At 38.0% G+C, this 13,833-nt stretch overlaps 2 pseudogenes; both read left to right on the forward strand.

Annotated features, from left to right (window-relative positions):
* The first annotated feature begins 308 nt into the window (after positions 1–308).
* Positions 309–12,182, forward strand: LOC149165765 (phosphoserine aminotransferase 1, chloroplastic pseudogene; annotated as a pseudogene).
* Positions 12,183–12,228: 46 nt separating this feature from the next.
* On the forward strand, positions 12,229–13,808 carry LOC149165766 (phosphoserine aminotransferase 1, chloroplastic-like; annotated as a pseudogene).
* Positions 13,809–13,833: the final 25 nt, after the last annotated feature.

Below are 13,833 nucleotides of genomic sequence, written 5' to 3' on the forward strand. Positions count from 1 at the left end.
CCCTGTAATCTCATTCTGTGTTTTTGTGTGTGAGTTCAATGATCTTCCCGCGCGAGTTCAAGGCCTCCACCACTGGTTCTCCTCCTTCTAATGCGAATTTGACACATTTTTCATCCTCACACATGCCATCGTGTGACCCGAGCAACAACTTCACCCTCCTTTTCGGTCGGCTGCTTCGTCCCACGATCGAGTCCTGTAATCTCTTCATGTGTTTCTATGTGTGATTTCCACCATATTCCCACGCAAGTTCAAGGCCTCCACCACTGGTGATAACCGTTAATGGCCTCCTTATTGGTAGGTCGTTCCCAATGCTAGCTAAGATCAGTGCAAACAAGTCGGGCATTGCTACAGGGCCAACGACTCTACCTATAAATGTTATAAAAATAGCTCAGGAAGAGATCTACAATTGGAGGGGCTTGGGGCTGAGCATAATGGAGATGATCCATAGAGGTAAAGATTTCACTTTTGCTATATAAAAGGTCAAGTATGATCTACGTGAGTTTCTTAGCATTCCTGCAAATTATGAGGTCCTTTTCCTTCAGGGTGGGGTTTCAACACAATTTTTTTATTTGCCATTGGATGAGCATAATGGAGATGAGCCACAGAGGTAAGGAGTTCACTTCTATTATAAAAAATGTTGATTCTGATTTGCACGAGCTTCTTATCATCCATGCAAATTATGAGGTTCTCTTCCTTCAGGGTGGGGCTTCAACACAACTTTCTTGTTTGTCGTTAAACTCATGTAGTGTAGAAGATACACCAGATTATATTGTGACTGGAACATGGGGTGACAAGGCATTCATTGAAGGTAAAAGGTTTTGCAAGACCAATCTGGATTGGTCTCAAAAGGCTACAAATTATACAAGAATGCCCTCTGAGGAGGAAATCGAGTTAAACCCGAATGTAAAATACTTGCATATTTATGCCAATGAGACCATTCATGGTGTTGAGTTGAAGAAATACCCTACGCCCAAAGGGAACACTACCTTTGTGGATGATGACATGTCCTCTGTTGAAGGAAAAGTAACTAGGTTCGGTTTTCATTATGACTTGTAACGATAATTTTATGAAGAAAATTGTTATTCCTTGCATCATGGCTTTCATGAGAAAGATATTTTTACCATAGTTTCAAGACTTCTTCTTGATGTCTTTAGGATTTTTATGTTTCATTATAAATATTATGAAAGTCATAAGGTCAAAGATAAAAGGGTACACTCCAAGATAAGTGTCACTATCATCATGCAATTTCGCTCTACAAACCGCAGTATATATCCTTGACATGTGGGCTTAGATTCAAAGGGTCTCCTGTCGGCTTGTGGCATTATCATTGACTTATATACATATAAGGGTAATGTAGAATCAATGAATAACAAGTCTTCGGAACACACATTACAGTCATCAAATACACAATGGACATATCTCGAAGGAAAGAGTTTGGGTATATCTCTTAGAAGCTTGATATATATCTCTCAAGGTCTGTAATTAAAGCTCAGACATATCTGGAAGGCAAACTCTCGGTGTATCTCTTAGATTCTCAGTATTTCTCTCAGAGTCTCAGTGTATATCTCAAAGTCTTGGTATATCTCTCAAATTCTATATGTGAAGCTCGGTATGTTTCCCAGAAGCCTATAAGGATATCTTGGAAACCTCTCAATCATACTTGGATATATATATATATATATATATATATATATATATATATATATATATATATATATATATATATATATATCGAAATCCTGAAAGGGATCCTTGATGACATCCTTTAGAAGTGCGAAAATCATCCACTGTGATGTATATATCTAAGGACTAATCAAAGGACTGCACATATACTCACACAGTAATAAGTGTTCAATGCAATGTTAACTGGTGGCATAACTTATCTCTGGTATAACTGACGAGGAACAAAATAACTGTGGCAAGTTAAGAAGAGAAGATGTCAAAGACAGTAACAGGACAATGAAAACATAAGAAGAATAAGTACAGTGATGTCAAGACAGTGAATCATAGATCAAATAGTGTAGAAGATAGTGACAAACATATTGAAGGTAACTTTGAATCTATTTTGTTAAGGGTCTTGGTATTCATCATCTAAATATCTATAAGAAGAGATTCAAGGGTTTTACTCTCAAGAGGAGAGTTTTTTCCCTGGCTTGGAGCCAACATCTTGCATACTTATCCTAATGTTTTGGTAGCATTTTGATGAAGTGAACACACACACTAATAATAAGAGAAGAAGATCAAGCTAACAAAGATACATTGTAAAAGTGCTTCACAAATTGTTATCAAGTCTAGAAGAATCCCACTATACATAATTTCGCTTGATTCTTCAACATGGTATCAGAGCTATGGTTGCAGTTTAAGGAAGGAAGAGACACAAGTAGTGTACAACAGCAAGACAAGTCAAGATCAATCTCAGTTAAAGTGAAGTCCCAATACTCATACTCAGAATTCGGATCGCTATGAATATTCAGATGGCACAAACAGGCACATAATCTCGGTGATGAAGTTCAATAGTATATTCGAACTCCTCGATTAGCACAGCATGATATCTCAACCTACAATCATAATACTCTCGGTAAAGAAGAGAATATACTCGGCATCACGGTCACAATCATTATGATACAATCTCGGCATGATATTTGAATCTCAGCATACAGTCCTAATTTCGGTATATGTAAATCACAAACTTAATAGTGACACACACAGTTTCTTCACATATACACTAATCCATGTTTCGATATAACTATAATTACAGTCTCGCATAAATGGATCACATTGAAGAACTCATGGTCTTGGCATACGTAAAGGATCATATACTCTCAGCATAATTATGATGATAAGGATCTCGGTGATCCTTTAATACTCTCTGTCTTAACACTCGAGTAATTGAGTAAACTCAGTCACAACGAAGGAAGAATCTCAGTACAACATGCATGGGTATATATGTACATCAATATGAAGAAGATATGAGTGAAGCTATAGCAATGGAGCAGCAGTCATTCGATGACAAGTTCAAGCTCACAAATACTATGCTTCTCTACACAACTTGTATAGTAGATACCACTGTCTCGTTACAGTGTCATATTGATATACTTGTCACAATCTCAGATCTGAACATGATCTCAATAGCATGGTGCTCGGATCAGAATATGAATCTCTCAATAGCACAATCATAGTTTAAATGATGCTCATACAGTCCTCTGAACATTGAATGTGATAAATTCCACTTGTGAGATAGCAATATCTCTAGCATAAAAGGAGTCAAAAGTACCTTGAAGATGATTATGATTCAAGATGATCTCAAGATCATAAAGCAGTTTCGGTGATGTCACGATCACAAAAGTCATAATGCTAGTAGGTCTCTGTTGTGCTCTACAACAACCCCCCATTTCATATCAAGTTTATTCTCTAAACTATAATATGAAATGGGCCCCTTTTTATTTTAATTGGTATCAACTTAGTATTATTCAAAAAGATCCGAAAAACAAAATAAAAACATTACAAAACCTTTTTGATAAACCAATTAATTGGTCTTATAATATATAAATGAGTAATCTTTTATCATTGCGATAAAGCGATCGCCAGATCGCATGTCGCAATGACAAAGGAGGCATAACTTAAAGACCCATTGGTTTTCTCCGACGCGACAACACGCAAAAGGCTATCGGATATCGGCAATAACAAGTTATCATAACAAAAGTCCCTTTCGCTCCGATGCGATGCGATAAAGTCCCTTTCGCTCCGATGCGATGCGATATCGCTATCAGCGATCGGAGATGTACAATGCATGCTTTTCAAAGTTCTCAGTTAATACTCCCAATGCAAATTGGCAATATCGCTATCGGCAATTGGGGATTCCAAAAGGAACCAACATAACGATTTAAGTTTTCCCCCGACGGCCGATTGAGATAAAGCCAAAAGCGTGAATTTCAAAAAATTGATAAAGCAGGGATATTACGATTAATTCGTATTAAAGGCCTTATCTTCCCAACAGCGATTCACCTGCACTCAACCGCCAAAACTTCCAAGGCACGCTTAAATGAATCATTCAGCCAATAAACGATATGATGGGCATTTAAAGGATTGACAGGTTTTAACGGCCATTTAATGAAATAGTAAGCCTAAAAAATCTTTTCACAGATTGTATCTGCGGCCACTTTAAGTTAATCCTTTATCATGCATTGATTAATATATCTCGCTCATATTTGGGTTGCGCTACCAATTCTCTGTATGATGTTCATTTTCACTCCTGTGCAGAACTCTTCCGAAGCAGTAGATTTAAGCAGAATGGGGAAGAAGTCCAAAAAGACTGCAATAGCCTCCGCTTCGCCAGCCACAGGACAACTCATCGCTGATCCAGGAACTAAGAGAAAAGGATTGATATCCGACACTACATGTCTAGGACTCGGCAAAACTACTTGGCAAACTACCTATAATTTGATTGAGGCCGAAGAACCCGAGGTGACAGCAGTACAAGCCACAGTAGATACGACTCGAAAATCTGATGCTACTCTAAAGGATTTAGCCGACTCTTTCCTTCATCGAATAGCAGCTCGGGAACAAATTCTCCCATATACGGATGTAGTGAGGTGGGCAATTGAGGAAATCCCAATCACAGACAGAACCTTTTGCACCATAGATGGGAGAATCTTCGGTTCATTTCAACCTAATGATTTGAGGCAAATGTATCATTTGCCTGTACCAGAGAAGAAGTACAACAAGGCATTCCTGGAGAAATTCAGAGAAGAGAACGAAATTGAATCCGAACCCATTCGGGATTGGAGGCAAAATCCAGCAAAACACAAGCATGAGTCTTCAGGTAAGTACTCTGTTGATTCTCTATGTTCTCCTTATTGTTATGTTGGGATAATGATGTGTAGATTGTGGGGGTTACACGATTCCGCAAATTTCACTATAGAAATGGTTCCTTTAATGGAGGCGGCATGTAATAGTGAAATAATGGATTGGGCAACTGTACTGTCAGATAAGATAGCAACCGCAGTTCTTGATTTTAGAAGCAAAACCTGTATCACTGAAAGGTTTATTCCCCCATTCTACTACAGTGCTTATATCTTGGACACCCTGTGTTTTAATTCTGAATTTCCCGTGCTTGGATGGAGGTGGACTCCACAAGACCCCATGCCCATTCATATATACCATCAGAAGTTGTGGAAAACTTACTATAAGCACCATTTATATCAAGTCTGCAATGGCTTTATGTTACCCATTCACTACTCTATTTTTGATAAACCTGCTCCTAAGATTTCCTACCAAGCAGGGGTTGATTTGACATCCATAGGAAGATGGTTCGGAGAGGAAAAATTTACTTATATAAGAATTTTCGGCAGCCAAGCCAAACCTCATGTCCTCCCTTTGTACATACCTGATAAACTGTTGGCTAGGGAGATAGCCTATCAGATTATGTCCGAAGGAGTTACACAAACTCTAAAGAAAAATAAGAAGCAGGTTTGGCCCTCTTTTCCTCTAAGATGCGGTGTCTACGCTCTGCATGACTTTAAACATGCAGAGAAAGAAGCTGAAAAAATGAAGGCATTAAGTCTAGAAACTCTTCCTAATAGGCGATTTGATCCAAACAAAGTTGCCTATAATGCACTTGAACAAGAAAAATTGACAAAGTTTGATCATAAAGATGATAAGTTCGATGACCTGTTCTCCTCAGCCAAGTCAATGTCCCAAGTTAAATTGCTGGCTAGAATGGAATATAAAGATGACGGGTTAGTTGAATTCAACAAACTTAGAGAACAGAGGTTGCAAACTCTGCCTCTAGATCTGTTAGCAACAACCCCAACGACAGAATCAAGAGAGCCTAAGCAGCGACTCATTAAGGAACCTCCTGTTACATCAAAAGAACAGGAGGAAGTGCATATGAAAAAACAAGAGGAAACCCAGACGAAAGAGCAGGAACAGAGCAGCATAGAGGTGAATGTAGATGTCCAGATTGACCCGAAATTGCTCCAGGAATGGCAGCAATTCGACTCAATCATCAACAATCTTGAGTGCTCGAAGGAAGCCGAAACATCAAAAGTGGCTGACACACAAGAGACAACTTCAAAACAGGTTCCAAGTGGAACCAGCGGCCTACCTAGTTCTAAAGAAGTAGAGATAATCCCTAAGGACCCCTCCGATCAAATTATTTTGCAAGTAGAAGAAATTCCTCCCTTAGATGTCTTTTACAGCCCAAGACATAAGGCTGTGGTAAAACAACAGCGGAAAAGGAGAAGGACTGATCAACCTTCCCTATTCCCTGAACAAACAGTGACGGGCAACGTGGTTTGGAAAGAGGAATTTGACCCCTCTGATGACCTAACAAAACTATCCAAATATGCTGGAGCCTATTCGGCAGCGACAATAGACAAGGCATCAGAGGTGAGTAATTTATTAAAAGGAAAAGACCAGGAGATCTTTTCACTACAAGCACAACTATCGAAGGCACAGCAGAAGGCGGAGCAAGCAGAACGGCAATTGTTTACGCAACAACAAATAAATAATCAATTGACTAAACAATTGTAGGAAGAGAAACAGAGGATTGATTATAGTGCAGTTCAAAAGCAGAAAGAGCTGTCTGAGGCATTGGCACAACTAAAAGCAGTGAATGAACAAATGATGAAGTCGAAAGATGAGCAAATTGCTCAATTATCAGCTCAGCTAGAGAAAACAAAGAATCTTCCACAGCTAGCTGAATTCAGAGCAGAGGCATTACAGATAAACAAGGCATTGATAACACAGATAAAGCTTTTATGTCAACAAATCGCCCAGGCGGAACCTTTATGCGATTTGACGACATCAATAAGTGAAAAATCGGAAAAAGCTAGAATAGACTTGGATCAAGCCGATGAAACACTAACTAATTTTCTTGAGTGGCAAGACACCGATCAGGGACAGGCGGCTAATTTACCAAAAATTCTAGAATCATATAAGGAGATATTATTTACGGAATGGCAGTCCCAGTTAATGAAAGCAGAGAGAGAAATTTCAAGATACAAATTAACCACAAGTAATTTGGTTGAATTGGTTAATAATACTCTCTACTTGTCTAACATGATTTCTCAATGTACTCCGGGTAAATTGACAGCGGGTAAAACATTGAAGCAGTCATGTTATCCGGAACTAGAGAAAAATGGGAGATTAATCGCAGGAATTAACAGTTTGACATGGGACACCTATTGGTTCTTCTTAGTCAAACCATACAGCCAAAGAGCTGCCCTCAAATGCCTCACAGATGCAATTGGGTATATCATTCCCGATATACAGGATGCCACCTATGCTGCCCAACTCAATTCTCGTCTCAACAGACTACCAGAAGTGGAGCCAATGCTTGCGATATGCCAGCTCAGGTTTAAAGGCAAACAACCCAAGTGATGATTCATGCCGCCGACTGCCAGATTGCCGTGAAGGAGATATTCAGAATCAAATGATACCAATTAAGTAGGATTTTAGTTTCATAGGTAGTTAGCTTAATTAAGTATTTCTAGACCCTTTCATGTATTTAGAAAGGGTCGTAAGTTTTGTATATGACTTAAAACCTGAAGTTGCACTACTATACTTCAGGCATATTCTTTTATAAAACTGGGCCAATCATTCTGATTTTGACAAAGAAGCTTTTATGCGGATGTGTACTACTGTCTTTGTTTGAAAGTATTTCTGAGTCGGAAGAAGAATTTCAAATAGCGATTGATATTGGGAGTGATTACCAACTCATATGGTACTATTATCTCTGTCTGAGTTCATTCTTTTTATATGAATTGTCATTTGATCGCTTTTTCTATTATTGGATATATGCATGTGTTTTAACAGCATTCTTTATTCCTTCCACTATTGGATGTTTACAGTATGCTTTTCTTTTGATCATATATGTATCGATAATATAAATGATAAGTGTAGCAATATTGTGTTAATCACTTTGTTTAACTACTTAAACAAAGTAATCATTGAATGAATAAATGTCTATGTTTATTAGATAGAGTCATCTATATGCCTGTCAATAAACAAAGATCATCAAGCGCTACATTTCAAAGAATAATAGTTCCCGGGATTAGTAGTAGTTCTTTTATTTTTGCTGATAGATTAAGTTATTCACCTATCGTTAGATTAGATAATCAATCGTTCATCCACCCCTTTTATTCATTATTGGGAAACTGGTCCCATTATACCTAGTCGGAGCCACCATTCCAAACAGAGAAGGAGATGTATTAAGGTCCGGACTGGGTGGTTATCCCCCAATGTTGATACAACGATTTTCGGGGCATCAACAGTCTCCAAAGAAGTTTTGGTAAAAGGATACTAGTGGTTCATGATGGGCAGCCCAAGCAAGCATCAAGGTGAAGATCTCCTCTTCACATGCCAAGTATCTCTCATGTTTAATCAATTTTTTTATTTAATGACTTCGGTTTCCAAGGCAATGGAAATGCTAGAGGATAGTCATAATACTCATGAAAAGATCCTTGCATGAAATAAGGACGATAGTTATGGTCCTCATAGATGAATGAAGCCGTTGAACAAGGTCTCTTTTGAGTTCATGAAGGTAGATATTAGGAAAGCTAGTAGAGGAATCATGAACATTATAAGAAAATTCATGTCACTAGATAGGATGGAAGGAGCATGTAGAAATAGAACAAAATGCATGGTTAGAAATATCTTCTAGAATATAGGAGCATGGTGTACATATAGCTCAAAATATTCATGTAGAAGGACCATACCTATTATTGGACCTCATCCATGATAAAAGAATAATTGATCATGATTGTAAATCATAGAAGGCCTCCATCATCAAAAGGAACAAACATTTGCAGGATGAGGATCTTCAAGATCCTATGACAAGAATCTTCAAAAGAAGGTTCATAAATAAGAGCATATGTATCAACAAGAATTCCATTCATCGAATATAAGGATGATATGCAGACAAGAATAGATGAAGCATGAAAGGCTACATCAATCAAGAAGGACCACCAAATGAAGCCAAGATGATCAAAGCAAAATCAAGATGAGGTATGTATGCATCAAAGGTTAAAGTCATATATATTATTGGGTCATGGGAACAGTTCTATAGCATGATCAAGTATAAAAAAGAATATTTTTCACCAATGACTTGCTCGAAGTCATGTACTACAATAAAGGTCAACATAAAGAAGTGCTCCCATAAGGAGTATAAGGTTGACTAGTCCAAGAAGCAAGTGAAGAAGAAATACTCTCTTAAGGAGTATAAGATTGCTAACTAAGAAGCAAGTTAAAGAAGAAATGTTGACTAGTCGAAGAAGGAAGTATAAGATTGTTATCTAAACCATTCAAGAAGAAGAAAATGATGAAAGAGATCAAACATGAGAAGAACACCATGGTCATAAGGAATCACTATCTGATAAGATCCATTAAAGACATATCCCGAAAGAAGGCATGACAACTTTGACAAAAGAAGAAAAAGATCAAAGGACCCTTGACACCTATGAAGGCCTTGGAGATATTAAGGTGCAGATAATTGATTCAACTCTACAAAGATGTCATGATGAAGAATTCATCGAACAAAAGAACTATTTAATGTTGGAGCAATGTCAAGATAAAAGTCATGAAGGGCTACTAAATCGAAGAATGGGAACAAGAAAGTACAACTAAGAATCTATTTGATAAGTCTTCTAAAGCATAGACAAATGACAAAGGAGTATCCAGATGACAAAAGAACCTGACCTACATCAAGAAGGCCACTTTCCACGAAGGAGCAATGAGATGACAAGCCAGGAAGTAAAGTGATTGATGGCCAGTGCCCTGCCAAGAAGAAGTTCAAACAAAGACTTCATGACATCAAAGGAAGGAAGGAGATCAAGCAGCTGAAGGATCCACAAAGAGAAGTTACTGATGAATGGACAAGTCCCTAGCTAAGAGGGAGTTATAACAAGTTCCCCAATTACAAAGGAGCTTGGACAAGTTCCTTGTCAGAGGAAACTTGGGCATGTCTTCTTTAATTAAGAGGAAGAGATAGACACAACATTCTTGTCTTCACTTAGGAAGAAATAATGGGAGGATTGGGTAATCATCTAGCATCCGATACTCTTTGAGGATGTGTAGGGCATCCAAGACAAGAGTAGGCAAGAGGACTAATATTCTTTGAGGGTTGGGAACCCAAGATAAGAATAATCCTAGAAGGTCATACTCAGTGAACAGCCGGGTGGGTATGTACCTTGAGAGATAGTGATGTAGGTGTCTATCATCATTGGTCTCGCCAACATTGTGCTCGGATCTATTGAGAAATAGAGTTGCTAGTCCAGGCCTTGCTATGTGACAATGTTGGTTATAATGATACTATATAGATGGATTACTAGTCCAACTCTTTTTATGAGATCTCTTTAGTGTTGAATAGCCATGTACCATTTAATGAATACCCCCCTAGTTAAGAGGGAGTGTTGAAGGAAAAGTAACTAGGTTCAGTTTTCATTATGACTTGTAACGATAATTTTATGAAGAAAATTGTTATTCCTTGCTTCATGGCTTTCATGAGCAATATGCGTTTACCATAGGTCAAAGACTACTTCTTGATGTCTTTAGGATTTTTATGTATCACCATAAATATTATGAAATTCATAAGGTCAAAGATCAAAGGGTACACTCCAAGATAAGTGTCACTATCATCATGCAAATTCGCTCTACAAATTGCAATATATCTCCTTGACATGTTGACTGATATTCAAAGGGTCTCTTGTCGGCTTGAGGCATTATCGTTGACTTATATACATATAAGGGTAACGTAGAATCAATGAAGAACAAATCTTCAGAACACACATTACAGTCATCAAATACACAGTGGACATGTCTTGAAGGACAAAGTCTCGGTATATCTCTCAGAAGCTCGATATATATCTCTCAAGGTCTGTAATTAAAGCTCAGACATATCTCAAAGGCAGAGTCTCAGTGTATCTCTCAGAGTCTCGGTATTTCTCTTAGAGTCTCAGTATATATCTCAAAGTCTCGGTATATCTCTCAGAGTCTATATGTGAAGCTCGGTATGTTTCCCAGAAGCCTGTAAGGATATCTCAGAAACCTCTCAATCATATATATATATATATATATATATATATATATATATATATATATATATATATATATATATATATATATATATATATATATATCGAAAGCCTGAAAGGGATCCTCGGTGACATCCTTCAGAAGTGTGAAAATCATCCACTGTAATGTATATATCTCAAGACTAATAAAAGGATTGCACATATACTCACACAATAACAAGTGCTCAATGCAACGTTAACTGGTGGCATAACTTATCTCTGGTATAACCGACGAGGAATCAAATAATTGTGGCAAGTCAAGAAGAGAAGATGTCAAACATAGTGACAAGACAATGAAAACATAAGAAGAATAAGTACAGTGATGTCAAGACAATGAATCATAAATCAAACAATGGAGAAGATAGTGACAAACATCTTGAAGGTAACTTTGAATCTATTTTGTTAAGGGTCCTGGTATTCATCATCTAGATATCTATAAGAAGAGATTCAAGGTTTTTACTCTCAAGAGGAGAAGTTTTTCCCTGGCTTGGAGCCAACATCTTATGTACTTATGTTTTGGTAGCAGTTTGAGGAAGTAAACACATACACTAATAATAAGAGAAGAAGATCAAGCTAACAAAGATAAATTGTAAAAGTGCTTCACAAATTGTTATCAAGTCTAGAAGAATCCTACTATACATAATTGCCCTTTATTCTTTAACATCCTCCAACTTTTTTTCCAATCTTGTGGATGTCTCTAAATTTGGGGTCATCTACATTGGAGCTCAGAAAAATGTACAGCCATCAGGTGTAACCATTACTATAATAAGAAATTACCTCATTGGCAATGCTCAACGGGTCACCCCCTCATGTTGGATTAAAAAATTCACACCGAGAACAAGTCTTTGTACAACACACCACCTTGCTTTACAATCTATAAGTGTGGCTTGGTCTTTGAGGATCTCCTTACACAGGGGATTAAGCGAAATATAGAAGAAAAATGTTTAGAAGGTTAAGATTCTCCATGATGCCATCGATGTGGGTAATGGGTTATATCGTTGCCCAGTGCAAGAACCAATGAGGTCTCTCATGAAAGTTCCATTTACACTCGAGAAGTCTGAGCTTGAGAGTGATTTTTATCAAATAGGACTCTGCCTACAAATGTTATAAAAAAAGTCAAGCTCACGTAGAGCTCTAGAACTGGAGGGGCTTGGGGATGAGCATAATGGAGATGAACCACATAGGTAAGGAGTTCACTTTTGTTATACAAAAGGCTAAGTCTGATCTGCGTTAGCTTCTTAGCATTCCTGCAAATTATGAGATCCTTTCCCTTCAGGGTAGGGCTTCAACACAATTTTCTTGTTTGTCGTTAAACTTGTGTAGTGTAGAAGATACAATAGATGATATTGTGACTAGATCATAGGGTGACAAGGTCTTCAGAGAAGGTCAAAGTTTTTGCAAGGCCAATCTGGTTGGTCTGGAAACGCTACGAAGTATACGAGAATATCCTTTGAGGAGGAAGTTAAACCAAAATACAAAATACTTGCATATTTGTGTCAATGATACCATTCATGTTGTTGAGTTTGAGAACTACCCTACACCCAAAGGGGAGACTACCTTTCTGGTTGTTGATATGTCCTCCAACTTTTGTTCCAAGCTTGTGGATGCCTCTAAATATGGGGTCATCTATACTAGAGCTCAAAAAAAGAGGGACGTTCATTCGTCCACTTCAACAGGGAAACAAAACTGAGATTTATAAATTAGAGCATAACTGAGATTTATAAAGAAGAGCATGAGAAAATTTTAGGGTCATGTGAGATTGAATGGGTTCTTTTCCAAGATCGGTATGGGACTGATGGAAACAAGATTTGTGACTCTGTTCCGATAAAGACATGTCATCAATGCAGACAGAAAAAACTTGAGCTATCGACACACTGCAGCTTACATCAAGGCCAATTTTGTGGGGATTGCTTATATATGAGATATGGAGAAAACATTATGGAGGTTTTAAAAAAATCTGAATGGGTTTATCTGGCTTGTCAAGATATTTGGAACAAAAGTTGGAGGACATGTCAGCAACCCGAAAGGTAATGTCCCCTTTGGGCGAAGGGTAGTTCTCAAACTCAACACCATGAATGGTCTCATTGGCATAAATATACAATAGATTATATTGTGACTAGATCATGGGGTGATAAGGTCTTCAGAGAAGGTCAAAGTTTTTGCAAGGCCTATCTGGCTTGGTTGGGAAAGTCTACAAGAATATCCTCTGAGCAGGAAATCCAGTTAAACCAAAATACAAAATACTTGCATATGTGTGCTAATGATACCATTGGTGTTGTTGAGTTTGAGAACTACCCCATGCCGAAAGGGGAGACTACCATTCTGGTTGTTGGCATGCCCTCCCACGTTTGTTCCAAACCTATGGGTGCCTCTAAATTTGGGGTCATCTATGCTGGAGCTCAAAAAAGAGGGAGTTCCATTCGTTCGCTTCAACACGGAAACAAACCTGAGATTTACAAAGAAGAGCACGAGAAACTTTTAGGGCCATGCGAGACTGAATTGGTTCTTTTCCAAGATGGGTATGGGCCTGATGGAAATAGGATTTATGACTATGTTCGGGGTAAGACATGTCGTCATTGCAGAGGCAAGGCACTTGGGATACGGACACATTGCAGAAAATGCAACTTACGTCAAGGCCAGTTTTGTGGGGATTGCTTATATATGAGATATGGAGAAAACATTCTGGAGGTTTTAAAAAAATATGAATGGGTTTGTCTGGTTTGGCGGGATATTTGAAACTACGGATTCTGTAGACTAAAGA

The sequence above is a fragment of the Pinus tabuliformis genome, chromosome 5_1, assembly GCF_031772625.1.
Source record: "Pinus tabuliformis cultivar Carrire ecotype Pingquan chromosome 5_1, CPIR1, whole genome shotgun sequence".
Lineage (NCBI taxonomy): Eukaryota > Viridiplantae > Streptophyta > Pinopsida > Pinales > Pinaceae > Pinus > Pinus tabuliformis.